Below are 13267 nucleotides of genomic sequence, written 5' to 3'. Positions count from 1 at the left end.
TCGTTGTCTAGTGACTGGTTCTGTCCAATCCATCTCGTTGTGATAACGTGAACTTTTCGGTCTATCAAGTTTTTTCAACAACGATGGATCAGGATGTAAGACGGGCATATTAGGGTGCGTGATCCAGTAATCTTCATGCAGTACAAGTTAAAATTGAGGACAGTAACATTCAGCATACGTTGGAAATTTATAGTAGTCCTTAATAAAGTCTTCGCAGTTCATATTAAAATGTGAGCAAACAGCAATATAATGCAAGCATGGAATGTTGAATGCTTGCCACTTGTTACATGAACAGTACCGCTCGGACCTGTTTAGCCTCAATATTTGAACATTTTCTCCTTTGACATTGAGACTATGACGTCCGGTCTTCACATGAAACACATCTTTATACCGATCATATGATTGTACTTCATGTTTACTAGATCTTGCAACCCATTTATTTATTTTCTCGTGTGTTCATGGATTTTTACTCCACTTAGTATTATAAAATATGCTTGAAATAAATTGTTAATAACATATATATATACAAATAATAATAATATTACGGGTGTATTTATCTTGACGCTTCAATGCATCCCTTATTTCTTCTCTTCTTTTCTCGAAATAATTCACGCATTTGAAGAATGTTATCTAAGCAAGAGCATTTATAGGCAACATTCGAGCTCCTTTGAGGACTCCATTTATGCACTCTAATAGATTTGTCGTCATCCACCCATATCTGAATCCTCCATCACGTGTTTGAGTTCATTGTTCTAAACTAATGTTGTCAAAAAAACTCAGACAGCTCCGATTTATTCCTTTGATATCTTCAATTGCTTTATTGAACTTCCGAATTTGAAACTGACACCGAGCATGATAAACATAATTTTTCAATGTATTAAATCTGTACTTTTTATTAAAGTTGCTAACTATATGTTGTAAGCAGAAACGATGGTGACATTTTGGTCCTGTCCAACCATTTGCTAGATTGTTCACTGCTAAGATTATGCCAATATGTTGATATGAAATTAAACATACCTCTTCGTGTGTTACAATTTCTCTCAGGTGTTTCAGGAACCATCTCTATGAGTCTGCGGACTCTTCATCAACAATGACAAATGCAAGTGGAAGAAGATGGCCGTTCGAGCCAACTGATGTAGCAATCAGCAATTTTCCTCGATATTTATCATATAAGTTTGTACCATCTATCTGAATTATTAGCCGATATTTATTAAAAGCTTCTATACAAGGACCAAATGCCCAAAATACAGAAGTTAGGATAACATGGCCTTCAGTAAGCGTTTCATTCACTCTCCACTCTACACGTGTTCCGGGATTGGTCTGCTTAACCATATACAATCACCTGGGTAACCATTTGTAAAACTCATCCCAATCACCAAACACTTTAGCCAACACTTTTTTTTTGTCCTCCCATACCCTATGGTAAGGAACATGATATCCAAACTTTGATTTGATATCGGACTGCAGTTGTGTCACACTGATAGATAGTTTTTCTCTTACGATATCAAGAACTCTAGTGCAATCATTGATGAATCCAATTGCACATGACTTTGACTTTTTGAATAAAAACATGTATACTGCTCATCATACTTAGTGATCTCGAACAAGACATGCGATTTTTTTCTTTATTGCACGAAGTCTCCACTTGCAACTTTCCTCCCACTTCTTACACCGAATTTTCCAAATCATCGGTGTCGATTCAACAACTTCATATGGTGCGTGACATTTTATTGCAAAACATTTGACAGTGTGTTGTCGCATTTCTTTGTCTTGACAAATCATCCCTTTATACAATTTAGTATTGTCAACGTCCATAGGGGCTACAATTGGGTCATGTTCTCGAATGCTATCCAGTACATTCATATCCAAATCGTTGAATATATCTGAAAGTAACTCATGTTCACAACCATCAAAATCCAACTCTTCGAATTCATCGTCCGTTTCAGTTCTGAAGTCTCTATACAGGTTGTTATCCGCCATATCTTCATTATCACATGGCGATGCAACTGACTTCGGATCAGGATAAATACATTTAGTTGGATCTTCAAACTGGTTAAATGATGTATTTAAGTTTATATCCACCTTATTCTATTTACATTTACATACAAATGCACTAAATTCGGCAGTGGCATTGCGATTGAGAATATCAAGTTCATAGCTTGTGCATTCGAAATAGGGAATGATATAAATCTCATTGATCCTGATGATTTTAGGTTAGGATGTCTATATATTATTTTTATCTGATTTGTTCTCATATCTACACTAAGCATCCAATCGTTCAAATATAATTCCACTGTTCACATTTATGCTAAAACTCCCACTTGGTGGTTGGTAATAGTCAACTCCATCAATACCATCAATCATATTACCATTTGTAAACAATAAAAATCTCAAGCATTTGCCCGTCATTTTCTAAAAAAAAAAAAAAAGACAAACAATACATTACTAATTGTTCTACTAATTATCAAACCTAAACAAAAACAAACCACAATAAAATTCACAATAAGAAATATATATAGGAAATATAAGAAGTTTGTGAGTAAAAAAAATATTAAACTTTGTATTAAACTAAAAATATTAAACTTTTTTAAAAAATCACAATAATTTTGTATTAAACTAAAAATATTAAATTTTGTAATTTATAAACATCAACTTTTTAAACATTACAATGAGGTAAACTTTTTAAAACTATTTTTTAAATTTAATATAAAATAAAAAATTAAATTAAATTAAAAATTTTCAAACTATTTAAAACTATATTTTCAAAGTTGATACTAGAAAAATCAAATATCATAAGAAATATATTTAAAAAAATCATAATAATTTTGTATTGAACTAAAAATATTAAAATTTTTAATTTATAAACATCAACTTTTTAAACATTACAATGAGATAAACTTTTTAAAACTATTTTTTCAATTTTAATACAAAATAAAAAACTAAATTAAATTAAACTTTGTCAAACTATTTTAAACTATATTTTCAAAGTTGATACTAGAAAAATCAAATATCATAAAATATATTTTAAAAAATCATAATAATTTTGTATTAAACTAACAATATTAAAGTTTTTAAGCTATAAATATCAACTTTTTAAACATTACAATGAGGTAAACTATTTTTTCAAATTTAATACAAAATAAAAAATTAAATTAAATTAAACTTTTTCAAACTATATTTTCAAAGTTAATACTAGAAAAATCAAATATCATAAGAAATATATTTAAAAAAATCATAATAATTTCGTATTAAACTAAAAATATTAAAGTTTTTAAGCTATAAATATCAACTTTTTAAACATTACAATGAGGTAAACTTTTTAAAACTATTTTTTTGAATTTAATACAAAATAAAAAATAAAATAAAATTTAACTTTTTAAAACTATTTTAAACTATATTTTCAAAGTTAATACTAGAAAAATCAAATATCATAAGAAATATATTTCAAAAAATCATAATAATTTTGTATTAAACTAAAAATATTAAAGGTACAAACTTCACAATTTAATGGACGAATTTTATCATAAAAAACATAACAATAAACTATGCTTAAATACAAACAACAACAAACAAAATATAAATAAGATTAATATGTTGGTATAACATCCCAACCATAAGATTAACACTAATAACAACTACTAAGATTAACACTAATAGAGAAAGAACTACTAACATCAATATGTAAATATTATTGAATTCAACATGATAGATCTACTAAATACAATAAAACTAATAATAAATAAATAGTAAACTCATAAATTTAACTTACCTTTTTTGTTCTTTGTTTCCCAAACAACAAAAAAAAACTATAAAAAAAAACATATAATAGTATGAGAATAGGAACAAAATGTATAGTTTTTTAAAGAAAAAAATGAAATTTTGTATAGTAAAAGGTACAAACCTCACAATTTAATGGACGAATGTGGGAGAAGAAGAAGATTTGCTGAAGGCAGTGAGGAGAAAATGAGAGGTTGATCTTAAAGGTTGAAAGGTAGTGAGGAGAATGAGGGAACGAAAGTAGTGTGAGAAAATGAGAAAGCAGTGTGAGAAAATGAAAAGAGACAATGGGGTTATAAGCTAAATGGTCGAGTTTTCGAAACTCGACCCACGGATTGGGAAAGTAGTGTGGGACGGGATGAGACGTTGACACGCTGCTGAGATTCGGATTCATTTTAAAGAAGGTCGATGACTCAAATCACTTTGACGCGCACTGCAGAGATTCAGATTCTTAGCTAAGTGATCGTGTAAGAGTTTGTGAACGATCGTGTAGTGAGGAAAGAGAGCTCTCGAGAGGCCATCGTAGCGTGTCGCTCATCGTGTACTTCCACTATGCGATCATATAGTAAAGCTTAGCGATTATGTAGCATTTGGTATACGATCGTATAGTAAAAGGTATGCGGTCGTATGGGTTTGAGAAGGCCATCGTCTATTTGTAATAGGTAAGCGATCGTGTAGGAGTTTGTGGGCGATCGTGTAGTGAGGAAAGTGAGCTCTCGAGAGACTATCGCAGCATGCCGCTCATTGTGTACTTCCACTATGCGATCATGTAGTAAAGCTTAGCGATCGTGTAGCATTTGGTATACGATCGTATAGTAAAAGGTAGGCGATCGTATAGGTTTTGAGAAGGCGATCGTCTAATTGTAATAGCTAAGCAATCGTGTAGGAGTTTGTGGGTGATCGTGTAGTGAGAAAGAGAGCTCTCGTGAGGCCATGCCTGTCTCTTATACACATCTAGATGTGTATAAGAGACAGGTAAAAGGTAGGCGATCGTATAGGTTTTGAGAAGGCGATCGTCTAATTATAATAGCTAAGCAATCGTGTAGGAGTTTGTGGGTGATCGTGTAATAGGGAAAGAGAGCTCTCGAGAGGCCATCGCAGCGTGCAGCTCATCGTGTACTTCCACTATGTGATCGTGTAGTAAAGCTTAGCAATTGTGTAGCATTTGGTATACGATCATGTAGTAAAAGGTATGCGATCGTATAGGTTTTGAGAAGGCGATCGTCTATTTGTAATAGCTAAGCGATCGTATAGGAGTTTGTGGGCGATTGTGTAGTAGGGAAAGAGAGTTCTCGAGAGGCCTTCGCAGCGTGCCGCTGATAACGGGCAGAAATGCACGTTATCATAGTACTAAGTTCTTAAACAATGTTGGATTGCGTTGATGAAATATGTTAAATTGTATCCGTTAAGCATAAATTCTATAATATTGCGGTCGCACGCGTCCAACGCATTAGAGCAGTTGATCTTTATAGATCAGAATAGAGAGATTCAGTGTAAAAACCCTCAGTCAGCAAGGAATTGCTACCAGGCTCTCTACCTTTATTTTCCATTATCATTTTATACTTAACTCAGTTATAAGAATGAAATGTCTTTCTCTATATCTATTCACTCTCTGTTATTTAAGCATGAGTAGCTAAATTAGTTGAATGGGTTGAGAAGTAGTTAGTTAGCAAAACGAGGGAAACTTCATCTTTGCGATTATCTTATTTATGTATGCTTCATTCTTTTATTAGAGATACTCGGGAGGGTAGTCTAAAGACAGGATCTAGACTTGGGAAGGTCAGGTCATAATCTAGGTTTGGAAGAACCAGATTAGAACGCATAAAGGGGACATAGGCGCTTAAGAATGAGTATTATTTGTTATTAACGCATTGCATGCATCTTAGCAATAAGGTATGATTGTATGCGGTCACCTTGCTTTCATGCATTTTGCATCAACGCATAGGACAAGAGTAGAGACTTAGGGATAAGCTCTATGGACATTTTGCATTCAACACATGCGTCCTAGACTTAGGAGCATCGCATTTACATTGGGAAATGACTTGCTGTGCATGGTTGTAACATGATCGCAAGGTTTGATGCACTCCCGAGTAACGCTAGCTAAAAGACCTTCTCAACTCGTTCATCGCATACTCATTGCATCTATCAACGCAACTATCTTTCTCAAATCCGCCGCCTTTATTTACTTCTTTTTCATCAATGCAACAACACACCCAAAACTTATTATTTACTTGGTTACCACAAAGTTTCATAAATATTACCAACATAACTATTTTCACAAGTCCCTGTGTTCGACCCTAGACTTACCAGGAAACTCAGAGGAATTTATACTTGAATTCTGCTGGGGAAACTTGAGTGCACAACAGAATCCATCAACGTTTATCATCCATATTTCCATTCAATAAAATACGCATCAGTTGCTTATCGTGTACTTCCACTATGCGATCGTGTAGTAAAGCTTAGCAATCATGTAGCAGTTGGTACATGATCGTATAGTAAAAGGTAGGCGATCGTATAGGTTTTGAGGAGGCGATCGTCTAATTGTAATAGTTATGCTATCGTATAGTGAGGAAGGAGAGCTCTCGAGAGTGGGAGTTCGGAAGACGCTGATGCTTGATTTTATAAAGTGAATTATGGATGATATGCGATGGTGAAATTATGTTGTGCACTCAAGTTTCCTCAGCGGAATCCAAGTGTAAATTTTACTGAGTTTCTTGGTAAGTCCAGTGTCGAACTCAGGGACTTGTGAAAATAGGTTGCGTTGGTAATTTTTATGAAAACTTTATGGTAACTGGATAAATAAATAAATTATTGGGATTGTTGTTTGCATTAATGAAAAATAAATAAATGCGGCGGAGTTTGAAAAGAGTTGATTAAACGGGAAATATGATGAGTATGCGGTAAACGGGTTGAGAAAATTTTCGGCTAACACTTCCTAGGATGTGTTCATGCTATGTGATCATGCAACGTGCATACAACAGTAAACCACCTCTCGGTGCGAATGCCACGACTTCTAAGGCTAGAACGCATGCGATATATGCGCTAAGTCTATAGCTACACATAAGCCTTTATTCTTATTTATGTGAGGACAAAATGACACACAAAAATAAGGCGACCACATAATATCATTCCCATCTCTAGGATGCATGTGATGTAGGTTGATAAATAGAGCTTATCTCTAAATCCCTATCTCATTTTATGCAGTTCTAATCTTTCTCTCTCGAGTCCAGATTCTAACTTAGCTCTCTCGAATCATTATGTTCTTTCTTTAGACTCTCTCTCAAGTAGCTCTAAAGGGTATTTGGCACAACATAAAACAAGACAATCGCAAGCAATCAACTTCCTAGGTCATGTTAGCTTAATTCTTCTCAACCCATTCGACTAGTTTAGCTACTCATGCGTACTAGAAGAGTGAACAGATGTAGAATAAGAACTTCCATTTTATAAATATAAAGATGAAGTACAAAATAACAATGCAAGTATAGAATAAAGGGCCTGGTAGAAATCTCTTGCTGCCCAGGCTTTTATACTGTTTTTCTACTCGTGTTCAAAAGATAATCTCACTCTCGCGAGAGTCGGCCCGTTCTCTGCTTCTACGCCTCAAAGTTCTCTCTCGAGTTTCCATGAGCGATCTTCAGCGTCACCACTCTTCCCTTGCTCCACCTTAAAACGAAAGGAAAACTATGAACAAAGACGAGCTGAGCTCTCAAATTCGTAAACTGGTGAACTGATTAACCCTTTTTCTGAAGGATGCCCTTGGTATTTATAGAGCTTCCAAGGTAAAAGGCGGCTTCTCTCTCATGATTGTACAGATGGGATGGCTTTAATTCCTTACTAATGCACTGAATATTTGTCATCGAAAAGCTGAATGTACTTGTGATCGTTATCGGATTCGACTGTCATCAGCTTTCTGTCTCATCGTGATTAATTAGCCTTTCACCCAGATGCGCCCACCATGTTGTGCCGACCAAGTTGCGGCAATCCTTCTCGATCAAATGTTTGCAAACACGATCACCCCAAAGCCTTGCAGTGATGTTGCGTTCAACCAATGATTTTCTATGATCGCAATTTCCACCTTGCGTCATCGCATATTCTGAACAAAAATACAAAAATCAACTGTTCTAATGTGATGAATGCCTGCGACCGCAATATTATGAATTTGATGCTTTTTGGACGCAATTTAACATGTTTTATCAATACAATCCAGCATTGTTTAAGAACTTAGTACTATGATAACGTGCATTTCTGCCCGTTATCAGATGTTGTTGTGGAGAGGCCATCGCAGCGTCTCATCGTCTACTTCCACTAGGCGATCGTGTAGTAAAGCTCGGCGATCGTGTAGTAAATCTCAGCGATTGTGTAGTAAATCTGAGCGATCGTGTAGCATTTGGTATACGATCGTATAGTAAAAGATATGCGATCGTATAGTTTTTGAAAAGGCGATCGTGTAATAGTAATAGTTAAGCGATCGTGTAGGAGTTTGTGGCCGATCGCAGAGGATTTAATAAGCGATCGTTTAGTCATATTGAGCGATCATGGAGAGATTGTGAACGATCATTTCTCTTCTAATAAAGAAGTTGTTCATCGTTCACTTGTTCTTTCCAGAAGTTTGCACTTATTATTACGTTGATAAAGAATTATTAAACGATCGTATAGTAATTTTATTAAACGATTGTATGCGATCGTGTATACTAAACGATTCTTTAATTTTCTTTAGGTCGAGAGTTTGTTCTATAACTTTCCAGAGGTTGAGGGTTGACCCTTGACCTCTTTCAAATTTTCTCATCTTCCCTTACAGATCTTCTTTAGTTTTCGACAGGTCGAGGGTTGAACCCTCATCCTCTTCTCAACTTCCTTTAGGTCGAGGGTCAAACCCTTGATCTCTTCTTTAATTTTCAACAGGTCGATGGTTGAACCCTCGTCCTCTTCTCAGGTCGAGGGTCAAACTCTCGATCTCTTCTTTAATTTTCGACAGGTCGAGGGTTGAACCCTCGATAAAATATTTTAAACTAAATCCCCGCCTCGAAATCTCCAAAACAACCATAGATTTCTATATAGTTTCAAAACCACTATATTTCCCTAAATTGTTTTCCTAATCACAATATTTTTTTTAAAAAAAAAAAAATTCTAATTGAAAGGGTTTTCCCCTATGTAAATTGTACCAAAATCATCTGCTTCGTGAATCGAATATTAGAGAAAATTTCTCCCAAATCTCAGCAAATCTGTAAATCTCTTTCTTGTTATCAGAGTGGTATGGAAAATGCCACCTTCACTAGAGTTTCACCCCAAATTTCAGTAATCCACTGTTGAATCAACTTCTGAATTAAATTACTATAATGAAGTTGGATCGTGGAAAACCCTAGCTCTACCTGTTCTCAAGAGTTATAAGTTAGAAGGGCATCTTACAGGTGAGAAACTGTGTCCTTCAAATTTTATTTCTTCAGCTGATGGAGAAACAAGCGCCTCTAGTGCAAAAGTTGTCGTCGAAACTGTAGAAGAAGCATCGTCAAGCTCCACGACTGGAAGGATGGTGAATCCACAATTAGAACAATGGGTTGTTATAAATCTGTTGCTGCTTAGATAGCTCTATAATTTCATGACGCCAAAAGTAACAGTTCAACCGATGGGTTTCAATAACGCCAAGAATCTGTGGGAAGCAACACAAGACCTATATGTCGTTCAATCTAGGGCAGAAGAAAATTTTCTTCGATAACTGCTTCAGAATACTCGTGTAACATTCCGAGTTGTAGGAAGTTTTAAGTTAATTATCATAAATTATTGAGTTTTAGTTTCCCTAATCTTTGAAATTTGATTAAAATTTTATTGGATAATGTGGATTCTTTGAGTAGAGTTTTAAATTAATTGGAAGCGATAATTGAATTATTTTGATAAGAAATTTTGAGTTTTGTGAAATTTAAAAGGGAAAAGGAGAAATTGTGGTTTTAAAAGTTTGCACTCTTTAATTTTGGAATTTGGATCCACTTATTAAATCGAGTATCTAAAAAAATTTGTAAATTTGGATTTAAGTTAATTCAAAAGTGAGATATTATTTGGGGGAAAATTGTTTTAAATTTAGAGTTTGGTTTTGTTTTTAAAAGAGGGAAAGGGAATGGGAATTTATATATATATATACACACACATATGTACATATGTATGTACTTAGAATTATGTGAGGTTTTGAAGAATAGAATAAAATAAAAGATAAACTAACGTTATATTTTATTTTAAGTTATTATTATTATTTTTTTTTTATAAAACAAAAGTAGAACTCCCCCTTCGTGAAGCTGCACACGTGACCCCTTCCCCACCCCCCGTTTTCGCCGTTTGCCCTTGCTGCTCTTTGTCGCTGCTTCCCAAGCTGCCGCTCGCTCGCTTGCGTTGCCCTCGCCACGTCGCTCCTCCCGCCGCTTAGACTCCCGAACGTAGCCGCCAGCCGTTCACTTTGCACCTTCTCTAGCCGCAGACCCGCATGTTGAAACCCATGCCTCGCCTCCCTTCTTCTTCGCGCCATTGCCAGCCATGGCTTTCTGCTCCAGCCGCGAGGCCTCTGCTCTGCTCGGCATGGAGTTCCCAGCCGTCGATTGGAGTCATCGTTCGTCGGTTCCGTGTCACTGCCTAGATCCAAAACTAACGGTTGGGCAAAAATTACTGTTTTACCCCTATAGTTACATCTAATCCTTAAGTACTACTGATCTTTTTAATGAACAATAAATCATAGTCCAATTATGACCAAACCCTTTGGACCAGGAGAGGGTGTGATGCTACATTCTTTTTAAGTCCCAAAATCAGCTTTTAAGAGAGTAATTTATCTACTTATCCCGACATTGGAAATGAGAGAATTCCTTCTTGTGTAGTTGTGTTCCCAGCTCCCTAATCAAACGAATCCTATACAAATCAAAGGACTGTCTTCATAGGTAGGAGTTCACAACACACTCAGGATTCAGATCATTTTACTTATGGTCATCCTAGTGAAATGTAAGTCTTTATTATGAACGACATTATATAATGAGACTAGTCATTTCATGGTCTGGTCTTATACAAACTCCTTTATATAGAAAATCTCTGTTCACATGTCTCCACATGAATGATCAAGATCAGATCATTTGTAGCACTTGACAACAATTGTAACATATATAAAGAGGGTTATACTCGTAGGGATAACTAACTCTCTCTCTTAACTCAATGTAAAAAAGAAAAAGAAGGAAATTGGGTGATTTTCTTCTCTAGCTTCCTCTTTGGCTTTTACAAAAGAAAAAAAAGAAAGAAAAATTCTCTTTTGAAAAATAAAAAATTCTCTTTTGAAAAATACCTTCCTCCCATCATTCTTCCAAATGGGCTCCCACATATCACAATTCTATTAGAGAATAGCAGGGATTCATTAATGATAGTGTTCGGAACATATTTATGGGAGATTTCACTTGAAGTAATGTCTTCAAAAGTAAGTCTTTCGAAACTTTTCTTTAATTTATAGCATGCTTAAATTAGTTTTAGTTTTTGTTTTCTTCAACAAATCTTTGAAGCTTGAGCGTTTCCACACTTTCACAAAGGATTCGATCCCTTCAATTGGTATCAGAGTTAGGTTTTGCTTTCAATTTTTCATTGTTAGAAAGGAAGACAGAAAAATGGTAGACGTTTTATGTATTTTTCTTGAAAATGTATGCATGGTTTTTGCATAATAGATGTTTTTGATGTTTTGGCATTAGATTTACTACAATTTACTTTGATTCGATCAATGTAAAGGCTCGTTGTTTTGTTAGCAAATTATTTGTAAATCGGGTAATGTAAGTTGTTTGTATTGAGAATGGCATTTTTTGCTTGTGAAAAGTTCCAAAAACATACTAGAAAATCGGAATTTAGAGTGCAGACCCAAAGAGGATTTTGTGCAATGTGCTGTTTGACCGTCATCTCTTTTGTGTCATAAAAACATCTAACTGTTTGACTGTCATTGTTTGTGTGTCACAGATTGCCCTAGATAATGCAGTTTTTCCTGGGCGGTAAAGAAACGAAAATTGGCCAAAAATTAGGGCTTTAGAGCCCTAATTTGAGAAGTTGATGCCATATTAATTATTTTGTTTAGGAAAATTTATCGTAAGCTTATTTATTTTCTATTTTTTAGGATGTCAAAATTTTGGTCTATTATTGCCATATAATTTAGTAATTGGCCATGTATGTTTTAAATTCTATCAATTATATGTTGCATAAAGTATGTTATATAATTAAAATCTCACCATAGGTTAAGCATGATCATGCATCATATGTAAATATAATTGTTATATTTAAAAGTACATACTTTATGACAGAATATTTCTATATAGTTTACATGATTGTATTATGATTTGTATATTATAATGTTTTAATGAATGATTACAACATGTATACTATATAGTTTTATTAATATTAATATAATAGTTATATTATGAATGTTAATGAAAGTAAAATGTATAAAATAAGGTTTTGATTCATTATTCTTAATACAAGAGTTATATAGCATGAATAAAGAATAATGATAATTAAAATAAATTATGCATGATGCATGACATTAATTACTTTAAATATAATTGTTACATCGGTAATGTTTTTAAATGCATGTTACAAGTTTTGATTTAATTAATTATATAAAAAATTATATGACATAGAAATTAAAATCGATAACAAACAGTTGCAAATATAGGGTTTTAATTCATGATTTTTAAAATGTTTAAAAATTGAAAATTAAAACTTTATGACAGAATATTTCTAATCAAGATTAGAAATTAGGTTTACTTTTTTCTTTAGAAGGATTAATTGGAGTTGATAAAAGATTAAATGTATAAAATAGTTTGGTTATAAGTGACCTTTGTCTAAGGAAGATTTTTAAGGCTAGGGTATTTAAACTAACCATAAGGGAAAACCCCGACCTAGGAACCCATCTGGAAGGTGAATTAGTCAAAGAATTTTATAAGCATATGATAAAGTTCGTAGTTTAATAAAGTGTCTAATAAATTTGACCTTATTATTAAACTATCCAATATAAACGTTATATTGGGACAAATAACAAATACTTAGATAAATGACTTAGCCTAAGTTTACCTAAGTATGTACCCTAGGCTTTTAAATACTTAGTGGGAGGAAAAAGATGTATATGGTATGTCATTTTTCTTCTCACGCTCTTCCCAAAAAATTCACACCTTGAGATCTATGCTCGGCCTTGTGGCACCCTGGAAGTATCCTCCCTTCAGAAGGTGTTTGCATAGATCAATATTAAAGTGAATGGAGAAAGTGTTTATAGTGAGTGGGAGAAGTACATGTGTCAAGATATCCTACCGTCTCCTTCATTAGTTTGCATAGTGAAACTTCATACTCGGCCTTATGGCACCCTGTAAACATCCACCCTTCAGAAGGTATTTGTATGGAATCAATATTAGGAAAAATTCAAAAAATGGATAGGATCACTTTAGTTTTTGCTTCAATTTGCTCTTCCCATTGGCAAACCTATTGGGATGGAACTCTG

This window comes from Benincasa hispida, chromosome 9 (genome assembly GCF_009727055.1).
Source record: "Benincasa hispida cultivar B227 chromosome 9, ASM972705v1, whole genome shotgun sequence".
Lineage (NCBI taxonomy): Eukaryota > Viridiplantae > Streptophyta > Magnoliopsida > Cucurbitales > Cucurbitaceae > Benincasa > Benincasa hispida.
This window is presented reverse-complemented; position numbering follows the sequence as displayed.